Raw genomic sequence first — 20,460 nt, 5'->3', positions numbered from 1 at the left:
GTGTCATTCCTGACTGAGATTCCATGTGTGACCAACCCAGCCCTGGGAAAGGTGACATTCCTGACAGAGGCTGCTTTGGGTTCAGCTCTGACCTCCTTAGTCATGGTACTGTTTGCAGAAAGAAGTCAGAGGGCCATGTGGATCATGTAATAGCCCCATGTTGATCCTTATCTACTGCTGACCAGGAAATGACTCGCTCTATCGTGCTCTGAAGGAACACATAAGGTGTAACTCAGGGTACAGGAATCCAAAGCTGCAGCTCTAGCTGTAGACATTGGGTAAACAGAGAGCGATCCTGCATGAAAGCTGTAATGCATGTTTTGATGTGAATTAGGACAAAGTGGACCAGAGATTTATGATTATTACAAAGACAGACTAACCCTATGAGAGGTTGTAAAATATAAACTCTGTGTCAGAGTTTCTGAGTTATATCATGCTTTTTGCAGAGGAATCAGGAGTAGTGCTGGGTCTCTGTGTGTTCGACATTTAATGATTGGCACTGTATTGTGGGGAAAAATATGCACAAGTGAAATGTGAGAAGACAGCTGCTTGGAGAACAGTCCCACTTTAGTATTAAAGACCATGATGCTTGGAAAGGGTGGAGATCTTTGCCCTCAGCCTTTGGGAAGGATCACATAACTTCAGGTGGTGTGTGTCTCCATCAGAAAGCAACAAACTGGGAATGAACCCAGGATCAGCGGGACCAGGGCCGTGTTGTTTTTCCAACAACATGCACGTTCACTGTTGGTTTCTTTTCTCACCTCTTCAGAATGGCACAGGTCCAGGGAAACCTCCCAATTTAATAACAGGTAACAAAATAACCCAACTATCATTAAATTCAGTTCCACCCAATTTTGATGACAGCTGACAACATGAAAAATGGCATTGCTATGGTTAACAAGGGAAATGTGTGGGAGTGATTGGAGGAGTAAAAGAGAATAGATGCTTTTTAAAAACTTATATTAGATCATACTCACAGGCTGAGAAGGCACCTGCAGACCCATATAGATGGTCAGGTTTTAAAAAAATAAGGATCAGGGTTAGGATTAATGATACAATAGAAGATAAAATATAAGATTAGCTTTAGGGCCATTTTTACGTTAGGTACAGGGTGAGCTTTTAAACACTGTTAAACAAGTTAATTGTAACTTTAGTTAGAGTATTAGTCAAGCGTCTAGTTATAGGGAACAATTGAATGGGATGCCTTGGCAAAAGCCAATTGTAGGACAGTTTTGGTGATGCTGTGTAAGCCTCCGTCATCTCCTCAGTGAAGGATACAATATGACAATGTGATTTGGAGTTTCTACATTTAATCCGTGAGCAAAACTAAAATAACTGAATTGCTGTCCACCTTCATCTAATATAAAGTGAATACACCTACTCCGGAGCAAAATTTAAACTATAACCTAAAGCTCAATAAATGTAGCCTTAGCCTAGAAAGGAAATGGAACAACATTGGTGTGATGTTTCTTCTGACTGTGACCTTCATCGGGTAATGTCAAGTCACGCCATTTATCAAGACGACGCGAATTTGTACTTCAGCTAATGCATTACATGTTGCAGCTTTCGAGCACAGCGCTGCCAGACCCTACGCGGTTTGGTGAAAAAGCGTTCTGCGTGCCAAGAGAATTACTGAATTATAACGCAAGAACAATAATGTTGCAGTTAGCGCAGCGAGGAGGCTTTTATTAGCTTGGATCAGTCATCGCCGCCTCGGCAACACTCGGAGGGAGCGGAAAAAGGGCTTGGCAAAAGAGCGCCACGAACTTTCCCGCGGAAATTTGTGTGAGACGGAGCGCTCCCTCTTTAGCTCGCGCTCACGTGTTTTGACCGAGGCTTTTCACGGGCTGAAGTCGCCAGACCAACGAAAACAACAGAGAGAGGAAAGAAAAGAAATGTTGCAGTTGTTTCCTCCTGCCTAAGGTAAAGGGGGTGCACACTGATCCCGGGACTGTTAGCTAAAGGAAAAGGGGGAGGGGAGGGGAGGGGCAATGAAGGAGAAAGATTCGGGCGAAAAGAAATCTGTACCACAGCGCCCACCATGCCATTCCAATATGGCGACGGACGGGTGGCGGATTGGGAAATTTCAGATTTTTCATGCTTGGACATGGCGTCATTTTAGAAACCTTTGGAAAGATAAATTAAACCGCATCGTATGATTGGCCAGACCAATAGTTAATGGCCTATTTGCTATCCTTAAGTCATTGTCATGGCACAGAAACTTCCCATAGCCTATAAAAGATTACATACTGAAAAATAATGCAAGAGAACGCAGAAGTGTTTCAGAAAAAAATCCAACCTTGTCCTTTTAAGGGGCTAAACATGATGCCAGCTAACAAAGGAAGGAAATTTGTTACACAACAGATAAAGGAAGGCCCTGGAGAAACCCAATGCCCTGAACGATGTGTTGCTGTGGCAGGCATCGGGGGTGTCACCTACAGAAGGCACATGCCCATGCTTGCCAGAGAGAGAGGCAGACGTTTGCCTTAGCAATAAACAGCTAGAGCAAATAGCTATGGTATAATCCCACAAGAGCCTGGTATTTCAGTCATCCAGTGCTCAATAGCTATGCTTTTTCTGTGGACTGGAGGGTGCTTTTTACTGTCAATGGCTGTGGTCCTGATACTGGCTTCATGAGAGTAAAATGTCATTTTAGCTATTATAAAATGTATTTTGATGGAATACTACATTATGTATTCATGTGAAGAAGGTAAAAATGGAGCAAGAGTCTAGAATGATTGACAGGCCTAGATGTGATACCCAAAATGTCCGCCACTGATCATCTTTTATGTAAGATACACATACATGAATAAATGAATGAGATCTCACCAAATATTTGTAGGAATTACAAATGTCTGTGCATTCTATACAAAGTAATTTAAAAAGGTTCGAATGTGAACAAGTTGGATCCTGCAAGTTCTTATGAATTTGTAATAGCGATATCATGTTGGAAAGAACAGATAAATACATTCATATTAATTTAACTAATGCCATTCTTTGGAGAGGCCCTAAGACATGAGTAAACTGTTGGCATAGATATTTTACATAAGCTTCCCAAAGCTTGATAAGCCCTGAAACGACTTCGGAGTTCTGTCTCGACAGGTTGCCCGAGGAGTCCATCATTCATTCTGAAGCTGACGAAAATCGCTCGGAGGTTCACAAGTGGGCCTTTGTTCGCCACGTCTGCCATTTGGACCACCGGGCTAGAGAGGGAGCGGGCAGAGCAGAGACGGACAGAAAGGCTCAGATGACACATAGCGATAAGCGGGTGAGCCCATGCCTTTTGCCCCGCTCCTGGCACGCACGCACATGTCGGCCAGCCGAGTGGTGTTGGCGGCATGCGTGCGAGAGCTCCCGTCAGATAACAGACGTTCGTCCTCTGCTGGAACAAAGGGCAAAAACATACTGGATGACTAAGTAAGGCTGAATTGATTGATTGATTGATTGAATTGCAGGAATATGGAGCGGGGAGCAGGACCAGAGAGAGGGAGGGATGGCCGTTGTGATGCTGAGAAATGCTTTTGCACAGCTTGATTTCCACAGGAGATGCAGCTCCCCAAATCCTAGTCAGGCTCACTAGAAGACACAGTACCAGCAAAGTGTAAACAATACAAATAGTTTTGTACGGTCAGCTATTCTTATAGTTCTATATTTGACACCCCTTCTCCTGCGGTTTTATCTTCCCATTTAGGAAGAAAAAGGCTTTTCTAAAGCCATTCCAGGTCAAAACTCTGAACGGACGTTGCACTATACTGCAGGTCACACAAAACCTCTGTTTTCTGTATCCTCAGAAACAGAAACTGCCCCCCTCCTCCCCCACTACTTGGAGAAAACCAGATAGAGGATCCTTGTGTCAGGTTGGCGGCTGCACGCTTGCCACCGCGTTTGTGGTAAACCAGTCCGAGCGCTAACAGACTGCATGGCACCAGGCCTTCCAGGAAGGCACACCGAGCTGCCCTTTATTTGCAGAGGAAGCCTGGGCGTCCCCTAAGACGCCAGAGCACTGGGGTGGGACGGGCCAGGGAGACGGCATGAGGGCAGTGGGTGGGTGTTTTGGATGAGTCCTTCCAAACAAATACACCAGGCAAGCCTTCTTCCCCCAGGCCTTTTGCTTCGTCAGCATCCAGCTATCAGACAAGTTTAATGCAGAGCGGTTAAGACCGGTTCGTATGTGGACGACATTGACTGGAAGTGTAGGTAAACAGGTACTTCCCTGTGTGGCATTTATGTGCACTTAGGCTAAGAGCATGCCCACAGCCCCCTACAACATCACCCACCTTCAAATACATTAAACGAACTGGGCTGAATCAATATACATAGTGTTGCTGTTTTTTTTAAAGAAGTTTGTGTGTGGGTGTGAGTATGTATGTACGTAGTTCTTTGTGGAGAACAAATATTCCATGATCACAGCACAACAGGAAAAAATGTACATTGTAAGGACATTTGGCCTGTCCTCACAAAGGACTGTGGTTTAAAATATAGTCATTTGAAAATGTTAAAACCAGAAGACAACCTTTTGGTTACTAAACTGAGGGATAGAGATAGTTATAAGTGTAGAATGATTGAACAACAGTGATACACAAATCAGTTGAAATACAAACATATTAGAAGTTGTGTGTGTGTGTGTGTGTGTGTGTGTGTGTGTGTGTGTGTGTGTGTGTGTGTGTGTGTGTGTGTGTGTGTGTGTGTGTGTGTGTGTGTGTCGTACTCTTTTACTGCTCATCAGAGTGGAAGCTGTGAACCACTGATGGCGTCAATGGTGGAAAAACCCGGCGGCAAATGACATGGCTGTTTGCAGCAGCCACTGGTGTTAGCCGGGAATGAGCCAGCGTTGTTTCCATAGATGATCCTCCTTTTTCCCATCACACCATCCAGGCTCTGTCATGTTTTCTTTTTTTCCGTCTTGCCAACAAAAAGCATGCCAGCATCCTCGGCCCAATTCCCTACCTTCAGGGTAAACCTTGAGTTTGGTCTGTTTATACAAGACGTGGGAGCCATTTGTCCTGTGAAGACATTCAGGTTTATGAACAGGCGCGAGTCAGGGTGAGCATAGTTGTTTACTTGCACCACACCACCCAAGACAGGGCTAACGATTCTTTCATGCCCTCGGAGAAATCTAGCTCCAGCTCTGCATCTACGCTTGTTCCTACAAAAGTGTTTCATTAGCTAACCACAGAAAGAAAAGCTTCCTTTTCCCTTTCTGAAATCAGCCTGGGGGCCTGGAGCTGAACTGCCCCCATTTAAGCAGCCCAGAGCTTTGATTCACAGCCACATATTGAGCATTTTCCGAAGCAAGTCTGTAATTACACTGAATTATCAGGAAGCTTGGTTTCCAGTGGTTTGTGCCTAATTCAGCTTTAAAAGCTCTGGAGTACACATCTTCTCAGGACCATCTCTGACTTATCTCTGGCTTTGGCAGCATATTAATTACCCAGAGTCCACTAGACATGTGTTTATAACAATCTATATGGCATCAAATAGGCTTTAAACAAAAGCATCATATATTTGTGCTACTTGTGGTTACACAGTAAATCTGATGTGGATATACAGTAGTACCAATAAATAAATTTTTTTATGAATGTAGGTCTGACAAAATCCCTGTAAAACACCTATGTTGCCTAATCTGCATACCTGTCATATGTAAATCATTGTATATTAATAAGTGTATCATTATTACCTCAAAATATAAGGGATTGTCTTCTGTAAATATTTTTATACAACTTTTATACAAAAATGAAATTAAAAAACAAGCAGGCAAGTGTAAAGCACAATCTGTGTGAAGGTGTGACATTTTGTCTAAAGCTTGTTTGTGCAGATGGTGTGTGTGGTGCTCTCTGAAAGCCAGGGAGGTGCTGACCGAGGCCTGTGGGAACCAGTTTGGCCCACATGGACCATCATCACAAATCAGACATTCCTGTAGACAGACATCTAATCAGGCAGGGAAGTGGCACATCGAGGTCCTTCGGGTCAGATAACACCCTCTCTCCCAGGTGCTGCCACTCTCTGTGGTCATTAAACTGACCCTGGCTATTCATGACTCTTTAACCCCACCCCCAAACCTCAGTTCCCTCTACCCTCCCTCCTTCCCTCCCTCTCTCTCTCTCTCTCTCTCTCTCTCTCTCTCTCTCTCTCTCTCTCTCTCTCTCTCTCTCTCTGATTTACACAGTGTCACTTTTCCAGAAGCTGCCAAGAGACTGCAGAGACGTGTGGGAAGCATCCAGCATCTAGAAGGGACGTCTCCCTGCGAAATTCATTGCACTGTTCATATATAAACAACACATAAACTGCTTCTTGAGCCTTCACTAAACAGAGACCTGGGACACCCACATTTGGACAAATGTATAATTCTGCTAAAAATCCGTCACATGACTGACTACAATACAGCATGCAGGAATGTGGGTAGTGGTGTCTCCTGGCTGAGTGCTTTTGCTGATAGAGGCCGACGCTCCTATCTGTTATCTTTGCAGAGCTGTAGGAGGACAGAGCCTAATCACGGACTGAGCCCAGCAGGAGCCGGACTGTTTGCCTCTCTGTCTGGAGCAAGTCTCTGGCTCTTATGATAATCATCATAATGATTATAATGATTTTGAGGGCCTGGTAGGTGAGCCACAGCAGATGCAGTTGAGAGTAACATTTAAACACTATTGTTAAGTATAGATTGTTTATAAACTGATCGGGCCCACTAGAGGGCGCACTGGAGGCATGGTGACGACTGACTCAAGGGTAAATCTTTTTTTTTTTTTTTTTCAGAGAACAACGGTATGATGGATTGAAGATTTAATCCCAAAAAGAAAAAAAAATGGAACGATAATCTGATATCACACTAATAATTGTAAGCGTCAATTAAAGCAAATAAAAGCTGCTTGAAACAGCTCTAGAGCAACTATGGGGTGGTAATGAACAGTTTCTGTAGGTTACCTTAATACTCTAGTAAACCATCATTATATGTCATAAGAAGCATAAAAGCAAGTGGAACACAGACTGCATGCGTTCCTTCTGAGCACTGGAGGTTTGTTGGGCATAAGACTGTAAAAACATCAGAAGCAAATGAAAAGAGTACCCAGCAGGGATAAATACTTTCAGATGAAGTGTTCAGGAGGGGGTCGAGTCGGAAATTTTTACGCGTTCGAGCGTCTTAGGTGCTATAACTGCATATCATTAATACGATTGCAATTCATTCACAAATAACTACCTCCGTCAACAAGAGGCCTCTGTGTGGACTGTGGAGCACATTTTAAAAACTCGCTAGGATATTTTGGTGCCAGCGAGAGCTATATAAGTGGACTATTTACATACACTTACACTGTGAACTGTCGTGCTAGTGTGTGCTTCAAGAAAAGTATGTGCAACGCAAGGACTGTACGTTTCTGTGAATGTGTGTACACACATGCAGGCAGGTACACCTCTGCTTATGCGCCGTTCCGATTCACTTCACGCCATAACCACATCTGACACGCATGACAGTAAGTCCTTGCTAATTACAGCTCAAATGTTGCAGCACCAAGGTTTTGTGTCACCAGCCTTCCGGAACAATCTCCCGATTTGTCGTACGAGTTGATGAGGCTGACTGGGCACGGTCCTTTTCTATCTCATTATCCAAATTTGGGAGAGATATTTTTACGCCTCCATGCCCGTGACAAAAGAGCGGGGGGTAGAGAAGAAAAGCCCGAGGGTGGGAAGAGAAGAAAAGGCAGAAAATTGTAAGTTCTGTCGGTCGGCGGTGTTTATGAGGGCAGGATGGAGAGCCTCTCGGGGGTATTTAGTTCACTTACAACTCCAGTGTGGAAGAGATGCCAATGTCTAAACAAAAGAGGAAGAAACAGGTCACATAGCAAGATCGACCTAAGATCAAAGATCTCTGCGTTTATTACCGATGATGAAACGGTTCATGACTGAGTGTAACCCACATGTGTGTAAGTATTTGATTTAGAATAAGACTAATTTAAATTGCGGTGTAGTACATTTTGAATCATTATGGGTTTTTTGTTGTTGTTGGGGTAGCCTGTTTACATTAAGATAAGTGCCAGAAGATCTTATCCAGGTTAACTTATTGAAACATTCAAAATGATAGAAAGTAGAGTGTCAGAACTGGTCAGATCTGGTTAGTATCTTCTGATCTGCTTCAGCCTTAAATATTCTAAACCCGTCTGCTTTCCTGATTTTTCTAATACATGTAAATATGTTACTGTTTGATCTTTCTTCATCTAATTTGTAGACAGTATCAAATAAAACGTTGGTTGCAATAAACCAGACATAAAAGATCTTTTTATAAGGATCATTCCACCCAAATACTGGTATACATTGCAGACAGAGATACTATAAACACAATTAATTACCTCATAAACTGTAGGTTAGATGAGCAAGCCTTCTCTATAAAGTTGAACACTGGTTTGATCTTGTACAAGTGGCTGGCCAACCCCAGCACTCTGTTTCCAGTCACATGACTGAATGACAATCAGAAGTAAATACTGCCACAGCTAGACTAGCAATCGGTCCTGCCACTGTAAGATTTCCTTCAAACTGACTTTATGTGATCAAACCACATGCAGAATTACGGATTTTGCCAAGAACGTTCCCTTAGACCACTGAAGGATATTGTCATAGGTGGTCGCATTTTGGAATTGGATCCAGTCACAGGTAGGGGCATATCATGGTCTTGAGAGGCCCCTGGGCACGCCAACACCTCAAACACACACACACACACACACACACACACACACACACAGACACACACACACACACACACACACACACACACACACACATATACATATACACACACTTACTTATTCCAAACACTTATTCAAGTCAATGACAAAAACAAAACATTAATGACACAATAGCTGCAATAACTCAATCATTCAATTAACCTATTACATGTCTGCCTTTCTGCAGTCTTTGTGCTGCCTCAGCCTTGTTGTGAACCTGGCCCCACTGGCCTGGTTAATAACCCTTCCCTGTTAACACACTGCGCTCATTTTCCCTCACTAACTCTACTTAGGTCTTCTGATCTGCTGATAAACTCACTCTGCTGCACCTCCATAAGTGAGCTTATTATATCACCCCTGTTGTTGGGGTCCTTTAAGTGCAGGAGTCAGACAAACGTACACCTCCTTTTCTGTACACGGTTTGTTCCAGCATGGTTGTGTTTCTTCAGACAAGCCCCCCCACCTCCCAACGGCAGAGATGTTTTTCGCCCGGCGGAGAAGAGCACGCCGTGCTGGAGCTGCTCCTTCGCTTTTGCCCACTTATCTGCTTGTCTGCCTCGGGGGCCCCTGTGTGGAGTTATTGATGTGAAAGTCCTGGTGTGAAGCAGGTTCCATTTTAAAAAGCTTGCGTTCCTTACCACGACCTATAATTATGTGATTTATGACCAAAAAGCTTTTTTCCCTTCCTTTCTTCTCGTCACATCTGCAATTGCGGCAGAGTGCGACTGTTGGGCTCCCAACTAGTACAAGAAACAGGACAGCATGTCCACTCTGGTTGCTTCACGCCACTGGTTGCCACTTAAATACAGAATTGACTTTAAGATGTAATTATTTGTTTTTAAAGCCCTATATGGCAACAAAATACATCGCTGATTTTTGCCAGTGCCAGGACTAAGAAATAGTTTAACTTTTTATAGAAAGACTTCCTCTATGCTTTTAAAATCATATTTATTTTTGTTTGCGAGGTCCCATTTGATTACCGAAGGCCCGTTTTCAATTGCTTTATTTATGCTGATTATGTCTACATCACTTTATTTAAAAAAAAGATTTCCTACATGGTTTAAGTCATTTGGTTTTACTGTAAAAGCAGCTTTTACCACCCGTTGTCTTTGAAGGTACACTTGACTTAACCACTTCAGTATCAGCGAGAGGCGAGCTAATAACTCGAACTAAACATTGGGGACAAAGGCTGAGGAAGATTTTTTAAAAATCATAGCTGCCAGTCAGGGGCTAAATGCTTCCATCTGTTTATTGTTATTTGGACTCTCCATCTTCTTTCTTTCCATTCGTTACTTCTGTCTTCATGTCTGTGATGCCTAATGGGACCTAAAACCCATGCACATTACTGGGAGGAGCTTAACTCACGTCTGACCAGTCAGAGATGACTTTGGCAGCCCGCCCTTCTTCCGGTCCCTTTTTAACTGGGTGTTGGGGGTCCACAGATGTTCACCCTATAATGATTTTTCTCCCCATTAGCCTAATAGATGTTTATGGCTGTGAAATGCAGGAATGTGGCCCACTGCAGAAAAAGGAGGGGATGACAAGTGAGGAGAGGGAATGTGTAAAAGGAATACTGAAGGCAGGGAGGCAGGAAGCAAGACAATGGCAAAACTCACTCACATAATGAAAGTCACTCCACAAGCAGGTGAGCGGAGTGTTAAGTAGCCCGAACAATCACGACATAAACACATTTATTTATAATTTCTCTGCAATAGACTACAGTGCACACACTCTGAATAAGAGCATCTGCCGAATGCTGTCAATGCAAATGTAAATTTAGAACCAATATACCACATATAGGATATCAGAATTGCACATAAGCAGTTCACACACACTTTCCATCATATTGCCACTGCGTTCAATTTTTTGGAACCTGTTTGGAACTTTGGATCTTCCACTGTGAACAGGTGCTGGCTTCAGTGTCCAGCGACAGGGAACACGAAGACCTAATACTGCACCCTCCCCCCTCCCCTCGCCTCCAACCAGTGACTTAATGAACTCCAGGCCCCTCAGTAAAGAGAGCAGCGGCTCTCTTGTGTACAGTTGGTGATGGCGTTAACACAAACCTCCTGTTTGAACCAAATAAAAAGGGGCCCTCTCACAGGCACTTTATGGAGAGTGCAGTCGCCCACTCTTCGGGACGGCACTTCCTTTGTGCCAAGCGGAGGGAACAGTTCCCCTCGGCCCTCTCTTCTTTCATTCCGGCTGCCTTGAGCCCCAAAAGAACTTAGAGACAGCCGTGTTTCACTTCAGCACTGCTTCACTGAGTCCAACAACATCCACATACATGACCCGACAACGTAGATGCTGCCTCTCAGTGATACTTCCTGCAGACTAGAAAGCAGGTGAGAATTAATCTAGAAATAGGAGATCAAATCTTATGTATGTAATCTATGCTTTTAGCCATCTTTATGTTTCAGTAAATAGGATTACTAACCAAGTCCTCTGTATACAGTCTCATTCTGTAGCTTGTATCCTTGCTCTGTACAACTTTTTCAAATCTCTAGGGTAAACAGAAAGAGGACTGGATTAGATACCTGGACTCTGAGCTGCACAATCATTCCAGAGTGGTTGTTTTTACATAATACATAAATACATAATACATAAATCTTCATACTGCACAATGAACACAAAGATTTTTAAAAACGTTTTAAAATCTTCACAAACTTACCTGCATTTGATTTGACTGGAACTTTTTCTCGACTGTCAAAGTAGCAATAATTCTCCCATTAACTTAATTAACACTCAAATGTCTTGTTAGTGATGAAGGTCACTATTTAAAGTGCCTTGATGGCTAAACACTTGGACGCCAGCATGCCTGAGTTTGGAGGGAAGTCTAAAACCACAAACAGATGTCAGTTTACTCAGGCGCACACTCGCTTTTACGTCCGGAGGCCTTTAGGGAATTATTTCACATGGAAAGTAATATTCATTTGTGGGGTAACCACAAGCCTTCTCCAGCACTGGCGCTGCATTCGAAGAGACTGGTAATACAAACAAACTGCTGGCAGAAGCTGCACTCCTCTGGAACTGCATACCTGCTCTTCTTTTTGCAGGATTTTCTCACACTGCATTATGGGACGGCTTCTACTCAGGCAGCCAATTTATAAAAGAAACGATTTTTCATTATGAACATGTGGAAAGCACAAAGATAAGCTCTTTGTTGGATCGGGTGTCATTGAATACCAGTCGTTTGGCATTATATTTTTGACTGCCCAAAACCCAAATCCTCATATAAAGTGATAAAGTATGAGAAGTAAAAGCAAAATGACAACAGCAGAATAATTATTGCTTAATTTTCTGCATATAAACATCAGTGACATTGATCAGTAAATCAAACCATAACAGAACATTGTACCCTGAAGAGTGCACACCATTAATAAATTTTCTTAATATGCTCTATACTCCAGGATATGTCCAACAGTCCCACAGTGTAGAAATGTTAAAAAAAAAAAGAACATACCTGATCTCAGAACAGCTCACCCAGGATGAGGTCTATTAACCCTATTGGTTAGTTTTAGTCACATTCAAAGTGACCTCAGGTCAGCAGTTTTTGGGCTTGGTGTATACACTCAGGGGAACTGGCAGGTGGAGTATGGCCATGGACTGACAAGGTGATGAATGGCAAGGGTGAGGAGTTATCCTCTCAGCCAAAACCCTGGACACACACACACACACACACACACACACACACACACTTAGTCTATCTCTGTTTGTCTGTCTGTCTCTGTCTGTCTGTCTCTCTCTCTCTCTCTCTCTCTCTCTCTCTCTCTCTCTCTCTCTCTCTCTCTCTCTCTCTCTCTCTCTCTCTCTCTCTCTCTATCTCTCTCTCCCCCCCCCAAACAGCTTGGCACAGGCATAATTACAGAGCAGCATACACATCTAAATGTGGGGACAAGCTCAATAAACGCAGGACAGAACAGAGCAAGAATGCTTGCTGATAACACACTCCGTTAAGACACACAAACAGAAAACAAATGAAAAGGAAATTCATTGAAACTATACAATATAATTCAACATAATGAAATGACACACTAATTACAGTACACCAATCTTATTCACCACCTCAGTTGCAGTGGTGTGTGTGTGTGTGTGTGTGTGTGTGTGTGTGTGTGTGTGTGTGTGTGTGTGTGTGTGTGTGTGTGTGTGTGTGTGTTTCAAGTTTCAAGTTTCAAGTTTGGTTTATTTGTCACATACATAGTCATACACAGTACAACACGCAGTGAAATGGTGGAGAGTGCTCTGTCCAAACTGAGGAAGAGAACCAGGGGTGCATAGAGAAAAAATATATATACAGATAAATATATATTCTATGTATGTACAAAAATATATTAACAATGTATGTACAATATATGTATATTATGATTATATACACAATGTACAATGTATATGGTTGAGTATATATGTACACAATCTACAGAATGTACAGATCCATTGTATAGTACCATATCTACAGTTGTTGTAACAGGTTAATTGAGTATAAATCTAAATCTATATATACAGATGTACAGATATACAGTCATGTTACGTGGTGGTGGTCCCCACAGTTTATCAGTTTCCCTGATTCAGGGCCCGAATGGCCTGTGGGAAGAAGCTCCTCTTCAGCCTCTCTGTCTTGGCCTTCAGGGAGCGGAAGCGCCTCCCTGACCTCAACAGAGAGAAGAGTCTATTGTTGGGATGGGTGGGGTCCTTCACAATTTTCCTGGCCTTGGTTTGGCACCGCTTGTAGTAGGTGGTCTGCAGGTCAGAAAGTTCAGAGTGAGTGATGCGCTCTGCTGAACGCACTACCCTTTGGAGTGCTTGTCTGTCCTGCTTGGTGCTATTTACAAACCAGACTGTGATGTTCCCCGTGAGGATGCTCTCGATAGTGCAGGTGTAGAAGTTCCGCAGTACCTTGGAGGGCAGTCTGAAGTCCCTTAGGCGTCTGAGGTGGTAAAGACGCTGACGAGCCTTCTTTGCCAGGGAGCTGGTATGGCGGGACCAGGACAGGTCCTGCGAGATGTGAACACCAAGGTACCTTGTGTGTGTGTGTGTACGCGCATGTCCAAAACCTCTCGTTTTCTTGTCTGCCACTACAGTGAAACTTGATCAATAGATGAAGACTGTTATCCTCTTGTCAATTGAATGTTCTCTCAGTCCATTCATCACCTCCTGACATTACAGACGAATCCTCTCTGGTGTGTGTTTTTTTGTTCTTCTGAGAGGGTGATGGCTTCAGCTACAAAGCTGCAAAGCAAGAAGTGAAGTGTGAATGTCCTGCAGGCTAAATAGGATGCTTTCACTCTGTTATGCCTGAAATGCGGACCGTGCCACACCTGGGTTCTTGACAAGCTGTCAGCCTTCCCATGACAGCTGGCGCCACGATGTATCCATGCACACACTGTCAGAAACACCGCCGTCAACGACATAGCCGAAACCGAAACTCCCTCTGACATCCACCAAGAAGCTTCTCTTGATTTACTTTGCCTTGATTATTTACTTAGGGAAGGGAATTTTTAATGGTCACTCTAAGTTCCTTTAAATAGTCGTTACATTTTGACTGTACCTCACCAAAGAACTATTTTAAATCTGTTCATAGGACCAAAATGGGAAAATATTTGTAATATTTATTTTGAGAAATAGAAATAGAGAGAGAGAGAGAGAGAGAGAGAGAGAGAGAGAGAGAGAGAGAGAGAGAGAGAGAGAGAGAGAGAGAGAGAGAGAGAGAGAGAGAGAGAGAGAGGGAACCCAGGGCTGTGGCTGAGAGGAGCAGGCACAATGTTTCTCCCCCTCTGTCTCCAGTGCAGACGCAGGCTGGCCCGCGGAGATGACTTCAAAACCTGCAATATTCCAGTCCCATAATTAGAAGAGCTGGTCAGGGGTAAGAGTCATGGAGACAGAGAAAAAAAAAGAAGGGAGGAAAATGAGAGAAAGATAAAGTGCAAGAAGGAGGGAAGGAATGAAGGAGAAAGTGTGTGGGGGGGGTGAGAGAGAGAGAGCAGGCGAGACACAAACACTAAGGGATAGTGTTCAGTGCAAGGGATAGTGTTTAGTGCACGGGATAGTGTTTAGCGCAAGGGATAGTGTTTAGTGGAAGGGGTAGTGTTTAGTGCAAGGGATAGTGTTCAGTGCAAGGGATAGTGTTTAGTGGAAGGGATAGTGTTTAGTGCAAGGGATAGTGTTTACTGCAAGGGATAGTGTTTAGTGGAAGGGATAGTGTTCAGTGCAAGGGATAGTGTTCAGTGCAAGGGATAGTGTTTAGTGTAAGGGATAGTGTTCAGTGCAAGGGATAGTGTTTAGTGCAAGGGATAGTGTTTAGTGCAAGGGATAGTGTTTAGTGGAAGGGATAGTGTTTAGTGCAAGGGATAGTGTTTAGTGTAAGGGATAGTGTTCAGTGCAAGGGATAGTGTTTAGTGCAAGGGATAGTGTTTAGTGCAAGGTCTGGCACAGCCCTATTAAACGGCAAAAAGCTCTCCCAGAGTCATGCCTTTATTCTGCCTGATTCTGAACTCCGGCTGGAGAGAAGCAAAGAGCCTTAACCTTACGATAATTGGGTCTTCATATGAGGATGTTCAAATAGTAAAAGTTAATGTTTAAAAAAAAACTGCAGGCACTTATTTTGACAGAGCACTTCCTATTCAAAGACATTGCTTAGTTTCCATAGTTATGAGGTGCTACCAGTTAGAAGATGGCAAAAGAGATATTAAAGATGCACATGTAGCCTGGATCTCAGGTGGTTAAAGCTCTTCCTACACCTACCCACTCCACCTACAAGCTCCACCTCCATATGTAGTGTGTAGTAGCAGTAAATATTATAACAATATTGTGTAGGACTCTGTAATCAGTACAGCGGACAACAATACCCAAATACCAAAAGAAGCACTAATGACAAATAAGAATTATGTGAAATATTTATGAACATAGACCCCTAAAAATCCTTATATCTTAAAAATAGTAAATGCAGTATAACTCATTTCACTTGTCTTAGCAACACAAGTCTGTTGACAGGTCAGCTCGGTGTCCATGTGTAACACCGTGCCAAATTTTAACCTTGCACATACTACTACACTGCATCCATGCAGTACTCCACTCTGAACGGTGACCTTAAACACTATCGTGTCATCTCCATACGCACTGCGCACCAATTCCCCACCCCTCCCCTGAGCTGCTTAATCTCGACATGGGCCCGATTACATCTCTTCCTGTTTCTCATAGGCAGCTTCATGCAATCCAGCTGCCCTTTATGTGACCACTGCTGCAAAGCTCAACAGAGTTGCTATAGTTACCTGATCTTGATCAGCGCAAGCAAGTGGGACCCATCATTTGAAGCCTAAGTCTCTCCACTCTCTCCTTTTATATGTCCGAAAGCATCTTGTGCGATTCTGAGGAAAGCTCGCTATATCCACGCTGACCCTCTTTTGATCAAATTACTCGTCCAAATAAAAGAAACGAGGAAGCAAAACATATCAACCTGGCTTACGTGGAACGGCTTAAATGTCAATGAGGTTCAGGACTAACTGGAACCAAATGTAACAAACATGAATGGGAACGGTTCACGTAGACATATTTGAGGACCAGGGCAACAGGCTGAGCATTGTGTTTTGTCCTGTAGCTATACACTGAGACAAAACAGTGTTTCACACAGAGGCCTATTTGAAACGGCTCTGGTGAGTTCCATTCTCATACATATGACACATAAATTCATTCACTAACTTTAATGGCTAATGAGCCTTTATAGGTAATCTAGAGTCAGATGCTCTGTACAGTCATTGTTCTTGCATTTCTCAAGGCATCATAATACATAATACATGATCACATAATATAGATCCTATCCTAAGGCATCTGTTTCAAGCTTTTAGATGGTCAGTGGGAATCGGTTGACTCATCAGCGGCGAGCAAGACGAAGTCTAGCATGCAGGAACACACAGCCGGCCCTGTTATTAAAGCCTCAACCACTGGAATGCGTTCCACCTCATGTGGCTGAGAAATACAGTTTCATGTCAAAGGTGTTTGTGCACGTGAAAGAGAGAGAGAGAGAGAGAGTATGAGAAGGAGTGATGCTTAGGGGAAGTTTGAGGGCTTGTCTTTGAGGCAGACAGCTCCGTGTAATTACGAGCATGATGTGACATGACAGGGGATAGGTACGGTGTTGGCCCATGTTCGCCTTTGATCTTCTCCTGTTTTGCTTGAGACCGCCTCTCAGAAGATCCATCCTGCAGCCTATACAAGCTCAGAGACAACGCCGCAATGACATGCATTGACAAATAGTAACAAAGCACACCGATGTCCGCCCTATGATCTTCATGCCATTGTTACAGGGATGAGAGAGTCATATAAAGATCTTTTTTTCCTCACCATTGACATCTTTATCCAACAATTCTGTCATGAGGAAAACATTATAGTCATTGGTTAACTAATGAAGCTTGTACCCAAGTAATCTAGCATATAGGCTACAATAATCCATGATGTTATCAGAGCTTTATAATGAAAGAGTTGAGGATACATTACATGCCCTGCATAGGTCGAACTAGTGTTGAACACATTGAACACATTTAGTCAGAACAGAAGATGAAAAATCTTTGATGCGTGAATACACAGATTTTTATCAAGGGTTTGTATATAACAAACCTGCACATGAGTGCAGCTCTTTCAGCACAACTTAACCCACCACAGTAACCTTTTGTTTCTAAATGTACTGCCCCCACTCCACCCCACCAACCAATGTCAGCATATAATTGTACTCTGTATGCTTCACTGTTAGAGATACTTGGTCTTTGAGCCCTGCAAGACGGTAGGTTCTCTGCACATACCACAAGGCTCCTGCGTACTCAGGCAAAGGCACCATCCAAAGCCACAAGTGCTGATGATGATAGGAGGAAGGCAGGCAGAGTGGGGGTAGAGCGGTCCTGTTTTTACATATTCTCCAAAATGAGAGGCCTCGCTGACATGCTGGCCAAACTCAAGCTGCCATTACTACCCAGAGCCTGCTCTTTCCTCCTCCGCAGTCAACGCGACTGAAACATGTGCACTTGTTTGCCGGCAGTTTGCAGTTTAGACTTGGAAAAACAGAAACGTGGCATTTTGCCGTGGAGAGGCCACGCGACTTGGCTCAGCACAAATCTCTGTCATTTTCAAAAATGCTCTTTCAAAAACTTTAATCAGCGTCCTGAAAATTACAGTTATGAAAATCACTCCCTTTGCTTAAATAGAGAGCAGAAAATAACTGGCCTCCGAGTCTGGGCTTCTCAGAGGACCTCAAGACTGTTTATTATCTACAGACAACGAAGGAAGAAGATCGTTAAAAACTGTATAGGGGTTAGGGCCGAGATCTTACCAGATATGGCAAGATGTTTTCCCTTTAATTTTACAATCTACCCCTGACGTTTTTGTGGGTGCTGCTGATACGTTTGTGATAAACATTCGAGTTGTGTAGGCCATTTTATAAACTGTATGCTCTGGGTCTATTCATTAGGGACAGTAAAATCAATGTTTTTGGACAGGTACTTTACAACGGGCGTCGTTTGGCATTATTCTGCATTAGAAATTGTTTAGCTTTCTTCTTGCACGTTTACTTACCACTTACTTTTTATGGAAGTTGGCAGACTGGCGTAAAGGTGCTTTTGATTAGCTGACAGGAGAAGGATGTCGAGTGAAATAACTGAAAGAGCAGGGCCACATTTTCATGTGGGTCTGGCAATGTTGCAAATTCACATGTAGATTATTATGGAGCATTTTCTGAATAAAATGAAAAGAATTGTTGTAGGTTACCCTGGACAAATGATGTAACTATAGGCAGTGACTGAGTGAAGCCTTACTATCCAATACTCTAATTGGCATTAATGTATTAAGTAAGCTAATAATGCTGTGCTTGTACTAATGCAATCAAAATATTAACTCAGCCCCTCTATCTTTGATAAACCAAATACTAATGGTGCTAATCATTTAAGTATTTTCTCCAGTGTGGGTATGAGTCGCATTTAAAACAAGAAAACAATCTCACTGGTGCCAAATGTGTAAGAAATGTATTTGTTCTGCGATGTCTGTCGAACATCTAACATGCTCCATGCATTTTGAGATTGCACTGAGGAAAAAGGTGAACGCAACTCTTTGCTGAATCTGGTCCTTTGAATGGGTATCATGTGTCAGCAGTTGGAGAACCAAGCAGCAGGCGAGTAAGTGCTTCCTGTCTGTCAGCAAGGTCTGTCTAGAAAGTGCGGGGCAGAGGGTTCTGCCTCCCCCACCCCACCCCATTTTCTATTTTGGTAATACCTCTTCAAGCTGCCCTCTACATCGGAATATATTCCAGATTCTCTGAGGACACAAATGTAGCATACCATTAAATCTAGACCTTTCAAAGATTTTGATGTGGGTCTTTTTTATGAATCTCTTAACAACACATGAGCATTTCTCCCCATCTCTGTGCCATTCTGACTAAATTGTTGAGAAGCTAATTTATTTTAATACATGTCACTTTGTACACTGCAAGGTGTCTGTTGTGTTTGTTGCGGCTGAACTGTTAATAAGCGGCTTCTTAAATCTTCTGCACTTAGGGCCGATTTACTTTGATCTTCTGTAGCCTAACTGATGTGACTTTTTTTTTAAATGGTAGAATGTGACAGTGATGCACACGGGAATTGAAAATGCATTATCATAATTGCCCTTAAAATTAAACATCAGATTATGTCTAACTGTAGTCTCATTCACACACCCTCTATGTACACCTCAGTGCACATTCCTTGCACTCCAAGTTCAAAGAGCACACACATTCTTCTGTTCAAGCCCCAAACGGCCTCAGATTCCAGCTTTAGGGACATACGGATGGCACAGGTCACACTTGAGACCCCAAACCTGCCGCACTCCATGTTCCCAACTCAGTGACTGTCTCACACATGAACTGGTGAAATAAACATGATACAATAAAGGAGGGTGTGTATGAGACAGTGTTTTGGAGTGTACTGGTGTCAGTCAGCATGTCAAGATTTTCATAACTGAGCTAAAGAGACATCAGTGGGTGTGTATTTTTTTCTTTGTCTTCAGTGAGACTGGACCCGTTCCAGGTTTAAAGTCTCTCATTTAGAACACTTTGATATTATCTGGCATGTTTGAGCAGGCAGACCATTTTGCCATAGAGAGCAGTAGACCTCCATGGACATTAAAGACATATTAATTATTTCTGCCAGATGGTTTAACAATCTAAGAACATTTCTTTTGGCTATGACAAATTCATAAATATTTCCAAACATGACATACAGACCCATGAAAACCTTTCAAGAACATTAATTATAGAGTCAATGTTAAAATCCTTACATTTAACTACTGTACACAGCCAAATGTTAAATTTTCATGTGGACACCAATTTAATTACTTTTCAATGTAGTCAGTTACCAAAAAAAAAAAAAAAAAGAATAGAGAACACAGGGGTGGAGCTTCTCCATAGTTCTAATAGCAATTTCGGAAGAGTGCACATTAAACCCTCCAAAACCACTGCTTCCTAAAATATATGCAAGGCTCCAGAAGAACGTCCCTGTTATTACTGTCAGAAGAAAATGCCTGCTCTCTGTTCTGCTGCAATAAAGCCCACTCTTTCCACCAGCAACCACTTGCAACCATATACCACTTGAGCAATAAGCTATCCACCCTCCGAGTTGCCCCAGAGGCCAGGGACTGGCTGACAGTGGCGTAGACAGTGAGGAGAAGGAGAACTATTAGGTGTTTGGCTTAAGGATAAAAATGTTTGTTCATAGGAAGCAAGTGTCAAATAAATACATAAATA

This window comes from Electrophorus electricus, chromosome 7 (genome assembly GCF_013358815.1).
Source record: "Electrophorus electricus isolate fEleEle1 chromosome 7, fEleEle1.pri, whole genome shotgun sequence".
Lineage (NCBI taxonomy): Eukaryota > Metazoa > Chordata > Actinopteri > Gymnotiformes > Gymnotidae > Electrophorus > Electrophorus electricus.
This window is presented reverse-complemented; position numbering follows the sequence as displayed.